The sequence below is a fragment of the Cheilinus undulatus genome, linkage group 11 (assembly GCF_018320785.1).
Source record: "Cheilinus undulatus linkage group 11, ASM1832078v1, whole genome shotgun sequence".
In the NCBI taxonomy this organism is placed as follows: Eukaryota; Metazoa; Chordata; class Actinopteri; order Labriformes; family Labridae; genus Cheilinus; species Cheilinus undulatus.
This window is the reverse complement of record NC_054875.1, coordinates 26556513-26572890: the sequence shown is the minus strand read 5'-3', so window position 1 is coordinate 26572890 and position 16378 is coordinate 26556513. Positions and strand designations below refer to the sequence as shown.

The 16378-nt window shown below is 39.9% G+C and overlaps 1 protein-coding gene across 8 annotated transcripts in view; it reads left to right on the top strand.

Moving 5' to 3' along the window:
- LOC121518066 (neuron navigator 1-like) overlaps positions 1 to 16378 on the top strand; it is a 121510-nt gene that overhangs the window by 62468 nt on the left and 42664 nt on the right. The gene's annotated exons all lie outside the window — the stretch shown is intronic.

The following is a 16378-nucleotide window of genomic DNA, read 5'->3' as shown; positions in this document are numbered from 1 at the left end:
AGTAAACGCATAGTCGTCATGGTAACGCTGCTAATCAAGCTGGTTCAGTGCACTAAATGCCTGAATTATGAAAGCATTTGTTTGAAGCAGGGCAAACACGCACTCAGACACACTGAAGCTTTTTGGAGTCTGCCACTTTAAGTGTTTTGATTCTGAGCTGTCTGCTCTCTAGAAAAGCAGAAGCGAAGCTCGTCTGAGTGTTAATCCAGCACAGAACAGGGAAATGAAACAGAAGGAGGAACATTTTAGAGAAGTCATCTGTTATGTATTCAAAATAATTGTTTAAAAAAAATCTTGAATGACATCAGTAGTTAGCCTTCCTCTGTGTTTGGTGTTATTTAAACCTGGGAGGTCATTATCTCCACTTAACTGATAGCTATCTGACCACAGTCATGGATAAGCTCTTCTAATTAACTCCATCTCCCAGACCTTGTCACCATCTTTAAACCTTATCTCTAATGGGACAGGGTAGTGGCTGAAGAACACACTTGTGTGTGCATGCATGTATGTTTGGGTAAGGAGAGGGAAGTGTAAGTCTTTCAGATCAGACTCAATCCAGCTGTACTCTGACCCCACCTACTGGCCAAACACATGAACCACACACATACATGCAGAATCACTCAGAGACATACATCCAGAGCCTGTCACATCTGATTAATGAATTCCTTTCCCCACATCTGGATCTGATTTATGTTACAGGTGAAAGATCCGCTCACTCAGTCACTTTCTCTCTCTCTCTCTCTCTCTCTCTCTCTCTCTCTCATTCCTTCTCTGCTGATGTGATCCCCAGTGGACACACCCTGGGCTTCCCTCTTGCTAAGAGCCTGATGAGTCATACTGTGGGTCCAGTTACAGACCCCTTCCTCAAAAGAAAGAAAAACAGAAAAGCAGTCTTCTCTGACTCTAAACCCTGTCCCAACATGAGCTGAGATCAAAATTGACACTTAAACTGGAGAGAAATTAAGAAAAGTTAATGTATTTGCTCTTTTTGACTGTGAGATAGGTGAGAAACACACATATAGAAATATCTTAGCAAGTTACGATTTCTTTCCCCGGTGTAGCTACATCATTAAAGTAATTATTAGCATTATTAGTTTTGCAGCTGCAGCATTTATCTAACCTGACATGCCAGATAGATTGTTCATATATCCATTGAATGGGATATATTTCACATCTGTTAAAAAAATTCTTGGAAGGGTGATTGGATGAACATTCTTTCAGTCACCTTCACTACAGGCCAATCAAAGCAACAAAGCATACCAACACTGACATGAGCTCAACAGGCAGCTCTTGTTGTTCACTATCAATGGTCGCAGTTTGTGAATCAAACTCATACTGATGATGGTTGTGAGAAGAGCAAAAACATCTTTTGTGCCAAGAAAAACTTTCAGTGTGGTTCATTGCTCTTCTTTTAACAAGGAAATGTCATCCATTTCTTATAAAACTGCCACTTTAGCTACATCAAAGGTAGTCCCTTTACCATCGGCAGCCATTTTTACTGCCATTCTCTCTTCTTCTTTAATGAAAGATGCTACCCAGCTCTAATAAGAAAATTCCACTATTGCTACATTTAAGCTAGTCCCTTCCCCAGCTGGCATTGATGACCATTTGCAGAGCGACTAAACCACACCCGTAGCTACGACCTTCTTCTCCTCAAACAACACTGATAGTGCTTTCAGACAGACGCGATGAACCAACCTGCGTTCACACCAGTTTAAACAGAACCAAAGTGGGAGGACGTTACTCCATGTTACTCAGACAGAAGTAAACACAATACCAGAAAATGGTGGATCACACTGGTTATCTGCAAGCTTGGCAGTTTGGCATACTACTCTCCAGCTTCACCTGGACTTCTGTCGATGCCCAGATCGCAACCAAACATTTGTCTCCTCAGCAGACCACTTTTCCTTCATTTTCCGCTCGTCTTCACAACCTACAATTAGACACGCCCACTGATGATGTCACGGTTTGTGAGGAAGAACAAACTATTTTTTGGTGAGAGTCAACTTTTCAGGTTCCAAACCAGTTCAGTTTTTTTGGTTCTAACATGCCAACCAGTTTAAAGTTAGGTTTGGGACTGGAATCATCATGGAGCCTTGCCAGTCTGAAAGGCCTAAGACTGATCCTTCAATTTTAAGACCGAGCGCACACACATTTGCAAAATGGAGCTTTCTGTTGACAGATATGGAATCTGACCAATCCATCTACTTTACAAGGAAATCATCTATCTAGAATTTTTACCTAAAATCACATAATTAAATCTACTATTTTTATAATTCTTTCTAACTTTAAAAGTAGGCTCTTTTTACTGTGTTTTGACAAGTAACGATTATGCTATTAAAATGATTGTAATCGTTGTTTCTGCAACTTTTTTATTGTTTTTGTCCTTTTCTAAGCTGCAATTGATTCTCAGTTTGCATATCTTTATTTTGTTTCAACTTTTTTATTTTCAGAAAAAGAGAGGCGCATTACAAAAGTACAAAAAGAAAAATAGAACACCCCCCCCAACCCAATCCATCCCGGTCCTCTTCTTTCATAATTAAGACATTAGCGAATTGTATACTAACAGTTTGCATATCTTATATGAAATTAACTGGCATATCCTTGAATCTGCAATGAATCATGTTAATGTCAGTTCTGTGTCAGCTGATGTCAAAGTAATCTTGTTTGAGTGAGGTACCAGTTGCAGACTTTTATTTACAATAGACAACAATCCTGTGTTTAAAATGTAAGACCTGTTTTCAGTTATGTCTTCATGTCTGTCAGGGATTGGGCAATCCTGCTTGTTTGATTATAACAGACGAAAAAAAGGAGTTGATTATGAGTAGCCAAAAGAAGCTCTAGTTCTTCCTTGATCCCCATAAAATGTAGAAGTAAATTTGACTTTAAAATATGTCTCCTTTTCCCTTCACATCTCCCCCTTCCTGTCTGTATGGTACTGTGTTTCAGAGACGGTGGGATGCACTTGAAAAGTTGATGAGAGACAGATTGAGGTGGGGTTCAGACAGGTTAGATGGGGCGTGTGTTGTTCTTGTCATCCACTACCTGCTCTTTTCCGGACTTCTTTGTGCCTCTGTGGCTCTGTGTGCCATTTCTTTGGCTCTTTCTGCTCAGTGCGGCGTGTAATCAATTACTTTTCCTGTCATTATGAGGGGGTTTGAGTGAATGGAGAAGTGCACTCTTCCTTTGTTCCTGCACGTGCGGGTAAATCACCAGAGGGAACACCCAGGGAGAGGACACGAACACAATATATCTTTATTAATCCTTTACCAGTGTCACACTGGTAGAACTGTAGAAATTACAGCACTCTACATTCATGTGAAGAGGATTTTCTATCTAATTTTGATTTCACAAAGCATAAAAGCCATACTTAAACCTCAGGAGAATCACTTTAAGGTTGAATCTTTTAGCTGAACTAATATTGAAATGTATTGTTTTTTTCTAGGGATGATGTCAGCTGTAACAGCAGGATGCTGCTGACACACAACAGTGACATAAATCTGTTTGTCTGCTAAAGTAGCACAGGCACACACCATGCAATCATTTCACATAAAGAGGCACACACATATGGATACACAAACACATTAAAAGATTTACCAGAGAGGAACATATGGGGTTGCTGGGGGATTTGTAGTCCTAGGAACCCCCCTGTCACCTCCTTCTTCAATGAGAACTCTGTCCTCGTGTACCTGTTTTATTATCCTCTGTTTGCTAAAGCTGATTAAGCCACATGGTTTCATGATTAACCTTCTTAATTCACTGTCATTACGCTGCTTTGTTTACCTAAAGTCCAAACAAACAGGGAAAAGTGACTGAAACTTTCTCGTAAATGTCTGTTGGACCACTGTGACTTTCACTGCTGCTAAAGAAAATATTTGCTGTACTTGTTTTCGTCACGCTCTTTGCCTGTCTGTGACTCTCTGTCCTCACTCACAGACAGACAGATATCTGTACATGTATTTGACTAATATCAGGAATATGTTTGACTTGACTAGGGGCCATTTCATTTTTGTGAAACGTGCTGATGTTGAGCAACAAACACATGTTCTGGATCGAAGCCTGGGAACTTCAGTTACATCCCTTGGACACATTTTCCCACATCCTGCTTGGGACTGAAAGAAAAGTTTGTGAAAGTCAGAAAAAGTAAATCATTTCTCAACTTCCTCAGCTTCTTTTCCCTTGACAGTAAGCAGCTCCAGTTTCAATTTGACTTCACTCTTTCTCCTAAAGGCTCAATCATTCAGTTTTACCCAATGAAACACCAATCACTGCCACAGCTACTGTTTCCTAGACACCCCTGCCCAAACCCCCCCTTTGAGGCCTTGTAAATCTCTATGGAGACACTATGGCATAATCCCCGCTAATCCCTGGCTTCCTCTTATGGCAGGGTTGGAGCAAAGAGAACTCAGGGATGTGGTCAGCAGACTGCAAGGACAAGGGGGCGTGGATCAGGTTGTAGTGGCTAATGTGTGCATGAGTATGTGTGAGCGTGTGCATGTGAAGGACCCCCACGTAGTTCAGAGGGCTGCGTTACCATGTCAACAATATGATCGTGCAAGGGAAATGAATGGTGTGTGCGTGTGTGAGTGGTCTCGGCTTCTAAACTTACAGAGGTCAAAATGTCACGACTTCTGCCAGATGACCAATTTCACTTCGTTTCCTTTTAGGAGAGGGATGGATCCAGCTCTTCCTGGAGGTGTTTACTGTCTTCACTTTATTTACTTTACTCATGATATAATCACACCTGACCTATGAAGGAGATAAAAGGGTGGAAATGACCTGAAAACAACAACTGATGGTGAATATGATGCTAAACTAACAAGTATAGATTTAGACCACATAGACTGACATCATTAAGTCAACAAGCTTTGCTTTAAGTCTATGGAGGACGGCTGCAGATTGAATTTGATCCTTGACTGTGAAGACTTATGCAAATAAATGCAAAGATTATGAAGAAAGCAATTAAGTTGAATATAGTAAGAGTTGTTTTGTTAAGGTACCGGTCCTGTGATCATTTTTTATTTGACTTTCAGCGCCGTAAGTTACAGCTTTTACACTTGCTTCTTTATTATCAAGACCCAACAAAGCACACAACAAATAACTCTAATTACACATGGGTAAGTCAATGTCTAATTATACAAATAGGTGATCTATAAAACATAGAGTATACATTTGTGATACCTGCTGTATGTAAACGTTGTGCTTGTGAGTAAAACTTGAGATACGTTTTTCTGCAAATTCAGAAACTGCATTGTCCTCATTACTTAGTCACTTTCTTGATCATCTGTGCAGTGTAGACTCTTGACATAGTTGAAGAAAGGTCTCCATATATGCTCCAACTTTCGCTGTTTAGCCTTAAATATCATTGGCATCTGGCCAAAACTTTGTAACTCCAGAGTTACCACTTTTCAGGGAATGAAAAAACACAGTATTTTTTAAATAATCCAACACTAAATGGTCATAGTCAGCACCTTATTGACATGTTTTATTGGTTTAAAAATATGTAAAAACCCACCAACAGATGTAAAGGGTGTCCTAAAGGGTGTCCAGTAGCACTGTTGTATGAAAAAAATAAAATCATAAAAAATGGAGAGGTTTTGGCACCTGCAGTGTGTAGGATATGTTTTTTTTAATGAGGGAATGCCGACATCTGCTTTATCAACTAAATTATGCTCAGTCTAGGGAAGTTTTTCCACAACAAAGTGATATATACGGCCGCAAAGATAAACTAAAAGCTAAAGCTACTTAAAGCTACTTGAATAAAAGCTACTTAATTTTTGCTATATTTACACCCCTCCAAATATAAGCGCAACAGAAAAACGTAGGGTCAAGAATGATTGTTATTAAAATTATTTTCTCATTATAAATCTCACCACCTCCTAAAACATTTTTAATTTTTCAACATTGTCAAATACAGTGAAATGTTGTTCCTCTACTTACCATTTATGCAGATATCTGGAATATTTTTTAATGTAGCTCAGCTGATGATCTGAATTCTCTGCTGAATTAGATGTCAGTAAGTTGTTAAATTCAGATATGATGCCTTTTTCAAACATCTATTTTCCATCTATTTACTACACTGCTTCCGTTGGGGGTCACAGGGGGGCTGGAGCCTATCCCAGCTTTCACTGAGCGATAGGCAAGTACACCCTGGACTGGTCAATCGCAGGGCTGACATATAGAGAACAGTCCTTTATTATTTTTTTCTATAGTCGAATGTGCAGGTCTGTAAGGGCATTAATATGACTGACGAAACTTCTAAGTTGCAGTTCTGTGAAGAAATGTTTTCTATCAATGTTGTTTTTAAACTTGAGCTCCTCTGGGGTTTTACTGCCCTTAAAAGCACTTGTGTTTTTTGCAGCCTTTAATACAAATCCTAGGAAGATGCCATGGCAATGCCAAACTGATAAATCCAAAGTAAGTTGACCTTGGGTTAAGATTTTTGACTACTAGGGATTAAGGGAAAGCAAAGTGATCGGTTTGGTGGATGGTTGGCTCCTAATACTGGTCAGATTGTAAATCTCATCAACTTTTAGACCGTCTCAGTAGCAGGCCAGTATTTTTCTTATATATTCAGTAGAATAAATAAACATCCGGATGTAATTGCACAAAGAGAGCATTTTCTTGCCATGCCACTGTGGTTGACTATTTGATTTAAAGGTATTTGGTTTTAAATCAAAATATGAGACATATAAAAGAGCATTTGAAGATTCAAGAAGAGGCTTATTGTTATTCAAATGTTAATTTTCCATGAAGATGAGTGAAATTAAACCCTGGTTTTAAAAGAAAGCAGTGACATAATATAATCTATCAAAAAAACTAGGCTGAATGAAAAAAACAATGCACTTACTATCACAGAACTTTATTGATGCAACATTGATAAAATTGTTAATATTTTAACTTCAAAGGATTAGAATATAGGCTTTTTTTATGCTTAAAAACTGTACCCATCTATTGTGTTGAGTGGTATTTCTTTTTTTTTCTTTACCATTAGGATGAACAAGCATTGTTTTGAGTGTATTTGCCATGCATTTAGTTCTCCATCATTTTCTTGTGTAAATAAATGTTTTCAGTGTCAAGAGCACTTCTCTGGTAATAAAAGGAGTGTATTGAAGTTATCAGGTGCATTCCTGAACGCTGGTTCCCATAGTAAAAGGCAGGCCCGCCCCCACCTACACACTCACACACACTCTCCAGCTAACCTTACCCTCCCTCTACATCTATAAAGCCTTTAAAGTACATGCTTAGCTCCTCTATAGGGGGTAAATGAAACTGCATGGTTAAGGACAAGCCTTTGGGGAGCCGGGATATGAAGCAAACTCAAATCTATACAACACACACTCACAAATACACACGAGATACACTAGAGCTAGGCTATGGAAGGTTAACAGTGGGGTGTGACAGGGGGGTCGTAATGCGCATGAGAATTAACCTTCCTCCCCTCCCATTGACTCCCACCGTCTTATTCTTTAAAGCTGTTTCTACATTAGTCACACACTTTTCTTGTGCCCCCCAACTATTGTTCTCCCTTCCTGCTCTCCTCACTGCACCATCTCTTAATCTCATTCGTTTCTTTATGCACCAGAGTCCCCAACAGTGAACATACCCTCATTATTTTCCCAGCAGACATAAGCTTGTCTGAAACCTGTTAAGTTACCATATGAGCTTTTTAGTCTGTTGGTTGGTTTTATTTTTGTAGTTCCTCTTCTTCTACTCAAATTTCTGAGCAGTTCCTCTTTTTTTGTCCTCTATCGATAAGACCCTGAGAATAGCATCCTCTTAAAAGTGCAGCCTAATTAGATAGTTTTGGTGGTCCAGGCTTGGAGGGTCCCTTAATTGGCCACAAGAGCACCTTTTTCAAGTGGAGCCCACACTTTGATGATTAAACCTGAGTTTGCCACTGTGAGGTCATGGTTTTTTCTGTGTTGGGTGACTAGACTGAGCATGCAGGCTGGTGTACAAAGCAAGGTTTGACTCTGGGGGAGGAGGCTGTTTGCCAGAAACCTGTCAAAGAATGTTTTGTGTTTGTTTTGACAGATTCCTTTAGCAAAAGTCATGAATCTAAGTCAGTACTTCAAGATTGAAATACCTGTTTGCAACTCATCATACATTATTTATATGAACTGTCATTTAACTCCTATATCAGACTGTGTATGGCAGTTTTGATAGGAGGTGAGTGATGACAGCAACAGAAAGTTTTTAAGTGAAAAGAAAAGGTTAAGTGTTCTTTAATTCAGAGAAACGTGTATGTCAGTCTGATAAATATGTGTGAGTGGGGTATTTTATGTTTGTTTATATAAAGTCTGTATTTTTGCATGTGTTAAAAGTGATGTGTTAGTGCCTGTGTGTTCCTGGTTTGATAAGGGGGATGAGCTTTCCCAGGTTGCTTGTCTCTTTCATCAGCAGGGGAGTGACAGGTTCCCAGGGTCATATGGATGACCCTGCCTGTGTACTGTCATTACACAGTTACATCACCACCTAATAATTACACCGGCCTTATTGTGCACCAACTCACAAGCATGGGAATTGAAACACATACACAGTTAAAAGGAGCGTAAACATTAAAAAAAGTCTTCTTGATGAGGGGAGGAGAATAAACAGTGAGGGAGACAGAGGGCATGTCTGGACATGAGTCAGCGGTCAAAGTAAAAGCTGGCCAGACAGACGCAGAAAGCTGTCCAAGAAGCCTTTCCAGAAACTGGGATGGGAGCTGACATAAATGAAGCAAAGGCTAAACTGTCTTAAGGAGGATTGTATGTGTGTTTAATTATGGGAATGTTTGTGTGTAACCTGTGCGTTCACATAGAAACTGTTTTCTTTGTATTAGTAACACCAGGCAACAGCGATGGCAGCAGCTACACACACCTGCAGTTAAGCTCGCCAATTTGCCAATCAGAGAACACGGAAGAATCCCGTCTTTGTTCCCTCTGCACTTTAAAAGTGTGTTAATGATCTCTTTCTCTCTGTTGGTGAGTTTTCCATCTCTGTTTCTTTCTCCACCGCTCACACCATCCTCTTTCTGTCTTTAATGAAATGACTGTTAATTATCTCCATCTCCCCCTCCTTTATGTCTGTTTCTCCTTTTCTCACCCCTCATTCAGTTATTGAACAGCAGACAGGCACGTCTATTCACTGGGGTACACTTAAAGTGTTTAAATACCACTGGATGTTGTGAGGGGGGCAGAGCTCAGGGGAGGAGGGGGAGGTGGATACATGATACCCACTCTATTCCTCTGCAAGTCTCCAATAGCCAATACACACTCTGTTACAATAGAAACACTGGAGTCATTTACCCTCGCTGCTTCATTACATCCCAATTGAGGACTATTTACACCACCACTGCTTTGGCTACCAGCCAGCATTTCTTCAAGACAGAGGACGACTGTTGAGTGCTTTTTATGTGTAATAAATCAAAGCTGGAAACTTTTTCATTCAGCAATATGTGTTACTATGATCTGCTCTAGATAAAGCACATTTTTATAGTTTCAGTCTTTATAGTTTCACTGCAATTAGTGATGTTCAACATTGGATTTTTGCAGATATCCCATGTGCTGATATTTAATTCATTTTATCTGATATTAATACCAATACATAAATGTTATTCAGACTTAAAGCTTCAGTCATTGAACACATTTTCAGCTGGCATAGATCAGTTTGTCCAGCCTAAAACTCCAAAAACTTATCTATACAAACAGCCAATATTTACTGCCTTTTTATCAGTTATGATATTAGCAGAAATTTTAATTTTTAATTTTAATGTCCATATCGTGAATCCCTAACTGTAATTTTTAAACCCCCAATAATTGTATAGTGATTTTTTTCTTCAATAAGAGGGTGGGCCCTTCATCAATCCTGTACTGTTAGTTACTTTGTTATAGCAGACACATTTACATTCAAGACACTAGATCTGAATATAAAGCTATTTAGGCACATAAAAGTAAAACAGGTTCTTAAATTGTTTTAAAATTAACAAATGTCAGACTATAAGTTGTCTAATCTTCATTCTAAAAAATATCAAGTGTTCTCGAAGTCTTTAAAGGTTATAGATTTAGAGGGAACTGAGGCTGTCACCCAAATATATCATTTGCATTCAACCTCTCCTTCTCTGAACTTCACTGGGAAGTATTACTTTGTACTCCACTGCCATTTCCTCTCAGCTTCATGACAGTCTGGCTGCAGACCATAGACCTCAGATGCCCCCTCTCGCTGACCCTAAATTTGACAGGCCGGCTCCATCAGAACAGAAGTGACGTAATTTTCTAGTACATTGTTTAAAAAACTGTGTTTTTAAAAAATTCAACTTTGTTCATTCCCAAAGTCTGGCAGTAACATTCATGAAATAACCACATTGACAACACTACAAGCTAAGCAACATTTCATAAATAAATCAGAAAAGGTTCAGAGGTCTTACCCTGTTGTAAATTATGTGTAGACCCAGTTTAGAAGTAGATACTCAAACAGTGGCACACCTCAGCTTCATTACCTAAAGCTAACATATCTGCACTTGCTATATATTTAACGTTACTACGCAAGCCAATGTAGCAAAGTTAGCTTTAGCAACGTGAGCTCTAGCAAACAGTGCTAAAGCTAATGTAGCTACTTTAACTACATAGCATATGTTAGCTTCATGGCTTATTTTATATAAGTCCTTGAGCTTTGTGAGCTTAAGCCTTCGCTATGTTAGCTATGCAGCTTCATTATCTATGTAGCTTACTAAGCTAACAGAGTCATGAAAGCTACATTAAAATGTTTTCATGGAGGACAAGTTTTTTTTTCCTGCAAATATGCTTTTAACTCGGCTTTATTAAATGTTTTGTTATAATGTTTTGCAGGTCAGATTTATAACTTAATTTTTTAAAATCTATTTAACCCTAACTTTAACATTTATGGTGCAATCCATTTAATCTCAGAGCTTGAAACGTCGTCAAAAATGTGCCTTGAACTCGAAATTCTGACTCAGAAAATCGGAGCAACGTCAGTACTCTAAGTTAGGAGCTCTGGTGGAACACATTCAGCTCAGGTAGGACGTCATTCCAAGCCCTGACATCTGACTTCCTATGGGATACAGCACAAACCTAACCTAACTGAAAGTTTAATCCAATTTTATTTTGAAACTTTAAGTGCAACAGAGATGTTGTCTCACAGTAACAGTCTGCAAGAGTCTGAGAGTCTGAGAGCTATGGTCTGCAGCCAGACCCCTGCAGTGATTGATTTAACAAATTTATTCACTATTCCTGGGCTACCTAATATGATAGATTGTTCTAAATAGAATAAGCCTTATGAAAAGGTTAAAACTCACCTCCACTAGCTTCACCATTAAAACAAAAAGTAATGACCGTTGTGTCTGAGGTTTTATTCAATGTATCATAAGACTGACTGCATCTCCAGAGGTTGTATTACTAATTGATTTAAGGCTTTTAAGGGGAATGCTGAAGGAGTATGCGTTTTCCAGCCAAAAGCTGCTCTCACAATCTGACAACCCAAAACGCTCTTATAGTTCCTCTTTGGTTATAAATCATGATTAACATTGTTGACAGGTTTAAGCCATTACATACAACATATAAACTCAGTAGCTGATCTGAAAGTGATACCACACCAATTCATACGGTGCCACAGTTGCATTTTTTAACTTTTAGTATATTTTAATTGCTCACCCAAGTGAAGGATAATTTCTTTCCCAATTTCCAAACGTTTAAGTCTAAATCAAAGCGAATGGCAGCCATCCTTCGTCCTGACTTCGGGAGGGCTGAGTGAGGGGAGTCAGTGGTCTATCTCGTGAGTTGATTGCAGATGTAAGGGTGTGAAAATGTCTCTGACATGTCGCTTTAGAGAATGTGATGACTGCGTTTTTATCTCGCGCCTGAATGCGCACTAAAGCCTCTCTGCGCTTTTGGAAAAGGCACAGCTGGTCGCGATCAGTGAGACGGGGGGCTGGAGGAGGAGGAATTCGGGGTGTTGCCTTTCTATCCGTGCCTCCTTCCCATGCTCATCGCCTCCCTCTCTCGCTCCGTGGGTGTGTGAGAGAGAAGGAGAGAGTGTGTGTGTCAGAGTGGAGGCACTGCGGGAGTGGGTCAGTCAGTTTACGCTGCTGACTCGTACAGGCGGTTCCCCTGATATCAGCACCGGCTCCACTCTCCCATCTCTCTCTCTCTCTCTCTCTTTTGCTTTAGTGCTATAGTAGTAGGATATGCCAAACGGGAACAAAGCGGCGTGAAAAGCTGGACGGTTGAAGAATGAGCGGGCGCGTGCTGAACGGGAAAATGCTGCAGCTCCCGGCTCCGCAGCGCGGGAGGACAATGCACTTTCTGTCAAGGTAACGGATGAGAGCAGAACTGTATCATGTGACCGAGAATTCCGGATGAGAAGCCAGTTGACACTCTGGTGACATTGCTTTAAACTGTGTAAATACACGCGGTACAAATGTGAGCTTTGTGTTCATAGTGAGTGTGGTTGTAGCTCCGGCTGAGCCTGTGCGTAAAAAGCAGCAGCGTGTCTCATTGATAAAACTCCCAACAGCTGCATGGTGGCACGTTTCGTTATTGTGACTGGCGTGCGCTCAGGTTAAAGTGTTTTAGGGAATTTTGCCACTGTCTAGACACTGGTTACGTGCTTACGTTGAGAGTATGGATGGAGGTATAGTCTGCTCTGTAAGCGTCGTCATCAATGCGGAAAGCCATATGTTGAATCAGCATTATCTTTTATCACCGGTTGCTGTAAAGACTATCAGGAACTGTGTCTCAAAGGCGGGATGATGCTTAAGCATGAAAGGAATCCATATCAAAGGAGACAATGTTAATCATCTAATGAGAATGGAGCGCTAATGGATGCAAATGCAGCATGTGCATGTGCATAACGTGCGCGCGCGCTCTAAGTGTTTCTGAATTTTACTGCCGGCTGACATGCCCATTGTTTCAAAGCTGTGTGGTGACAACTGGTATGCTAGTGGGTCAGCAGAGCCAGGTATGTGTATGTGTGAGTGGGTGGGCGTGTTCGCATTGATCCGCTGCAGAACTGGACCGCATTCTACTGAACGGCTGACCTACATTTTGAAAGATGCCTTCTCCTGGTATATGTGCTGTGATTGGATGGAGTGCAACAAGCCTCCTCCGTATCATCTTTATACCCACACAGCAAAGTGAGAATTATCTAATTCTGTGACTTAATATGTGGGCTAATGTAGGCCAGTGAAGATGTGTAGGATGCGGATAGAGGCTGAATAAAAAGGAGACAGAGAGGAGGCTTGCTTTGAATTTTTGGAAGAGGTTGAATTTGTTGCAGACACACAGAGATGCTTAAATTTGACTTGTGTGGGTGTGTCGTTAAGCATTATGGGGGCTGGGGATGAGATGGGGGTTAGCATTGCTCACTTTTGGTCCCTTGACCCCTATGGGATCCATCGACCCTTTATGTCAACCCATTAGAGCTAAGTGGCCTGATATCTGGGCACTAGGGCATTGCACATACACAATGCACACACACTTGCAACCACAACCAACTAACATCACATGAATGCTATGTGTTTTTATATGTGTTTGAGTTGGACATGTGTGCACAAATAGACTGGCTGTCAAAAGTCTGATAAGGTCGTATCAGTATGTTAGAGTTTGCGCATGTAATGCTTTATGTGGGTGTGTCAGCATGAGTGTGCACGGATTGAAACATAAAACATGCATCATGAGCTAACTAGTTCCAGCCAACACAAATATCTGATCAAGTCTATTAGTCATATTGAAAGCAGTCCAATGTCAACTTCGTCCCTGTCAGTGTGTTTGTGTGAGTTGTCATATGAACAATACACTAATTCAGAATACCTCTATGACTAGAGCCACCCCTGATTACCAACACAACCTAATCCACATGGCTTATTTCAGAAATAGTGACATCACTCATTAAAGCACATCACACCCCAGGAAATCCCCCATTTTTATAAAGCTTTCTGACTGAGGTGTGCCTGCAGAGTGTTGGTCAGTGGTGATGAATGCAGTACTGAAGCTCTGAGCTTAAGCATTAATGCATTAATCAAGATTAATAACAATTAAGTTAATTTGTTTTTAAAATCATGATAAACTGCATGCTTTATTGTCCCTTCCGGAACACTTTGGTTAAACCTCTGCAGCATCATCCTGCAGCCTTCGTGAATTAAGTTCGATACTGCTCCTTAAAGGTACAGTGTGTGATATTTAGTAGCTTTTAGCAGAACAAACTTGGTGAAAGTGAAACAAAATATAAAGTATCCATTTATGTATCAGTGTTGAATCAGCTGAATATTTAAAAAAAACTTTTTTTTATTAATTAAGAATAAGCTTTTATTCATACATAAGGAGGCCATCTTTGATTTTTAAGTCTTGCATGTTGCCACAGTACCTGAGAGGGGAGCAAATAACAGAAACCCATTTTTTAAATTCCACTGGGTACCACCATTACCATTGGAAGTGAGCATCACAGTCTAGAATCTGACTGTTAGATGACACTGATACTTCCCAATTTTACACACTGCACCTTTAATGTCCTATTTCTAGGGATGCACGATGAAGGATTTTTTGCCGATATCCAATATGCTGATGTTTATGTTTACTTCAGTCTTTTGAACACATTTTAACGTAAAGATAAACAAAGAAACAAACTTGAGTGCTTAAAAGACACTTTAAAGTTTAAAGATTGAGAATCAACAAAGAAGAAGACCTACTGTAGGTCTGTTGGCCCAACCTTAAACATTACAAACTTAATAGTACAAAATGACAAAAATTTACAGTCTATACATGCTGACATTTACAGCCAAGTTATCAGCAGAACTTTTGATATCTGCTGATACCGATAATCGCCTTTTTAAGCCAATATCTGCCAGGCTGGAAATATCATACATCTCTACTTATTTCACTTTTAAAAAAATCTCACAGACAAGTCAACAGTCATCTGCACTTTGTGAGATCAAACATTTACCTTTTCACTGTCCTTTAGTTCCTTTTCAAACCGTAACAAGCTCCTTTTTCTGTGGTTATGTCATACTTTTTAATCTACCTGAAGTCCCTTAATTCCTTTCAAAATAAAAGCAGGTCCAAACAAACAAGAAGTCACATGCTCTTAATTTGAAGCAGTAAAAATCAGAGCTGTAATAGATAACTCATTAACATGTTATGAATGAATTACAGGAGTAATTAGTTCATTTTTTACACATTTAACACATGCACAGAATGAGCCTGTGAGAGGAAGAAGAGAAGAAGCGAAACAGTGGGATTTTCTGCCATCGTTTCTAGTTAAAGGATTAAAAGTGAGGGATTTTAGTCTCCAAAACACTGTTTCAAACAAATTGAATCTATTGTTCTAGAGTCAAACACTCAGGGTTAGTAACTTGTTTTGGAAACACACTTTGCCGACTCAGACACAGGATGAGTTTGCATGGTCAACGGCCATCTGATGCTATCACACTCTCAAAAATCAAGATATGAGCAGGGTTGTCAAACCAGCATGCCCAAACAAGTGCAGGTAAAAAAATGCAAAACGGATAGGTGGAGGAAGCTTCTGTCAAGATAGGCGTGACTTTGGAAAGATTTCTGTTTATCTAGAAACCAATGAGAATTCAAAACATCCAAAGGTCATCCACTGTACTTGTGCAGGCCACATAATCCTGCAGCTAACCACCTATACAAAATGACAGTTGATGCGTCTCACATTTTCACACAAGGTTTACTTTCTTAATCAACTCTGTCAGTGTGAAAAACTGAATTAATTTCATGTTGACACTTGATGTTCTGTAATTAAGAGCCCTGTTGTACTTACCAGACCTCCAAGGTCATTAGGGAGGCCAGAGAGTGAAACAGCAGATGCTTGTAACCTGTGCTTGTCAAACACATGCACGTTTTTATAGTAAACACAGGAGCCTGTGTTCACAAACAGCTCATATTTTCATGAGGTGGTGCCCCCCGTGGCTTAGTGAGTTTCTCTGTTACATCAAAGCCTAAGGAGGACCAACAGCCAAACAACAGTGCACCTTAACAGCCTTGTCACAGACAAGAGGGAAAGCTTTAAGCCTTACTTGGAGAGTCAGGGAGAATAATAAGCTCCGGATGTCATTTTCACCTGATAGTGAAGTAGCTTTGATGAGCTACTTTCTCGGATATGTTGAGTGAAAAAGAAACTCTCAGACTTTTCTCTGAACTTAATGGAAATTGAGCCCGTTTTTGTTGGGGCCATGAACTTTAGGCTGTGATTTTCAATGTTGTTGTCTGGATGAGCCGTTTTTATTTTGGTGAGTGTCTGTGCACCCGTGCGATGGTATGCATATACGCATCCACATATGTCGAAGGATTAGGGAGTGGGACCTCAGAATATACTCGCCGGAATGTGAAGTGTGTGTTTTCAGCAGCCTGAGGGCGAGGAA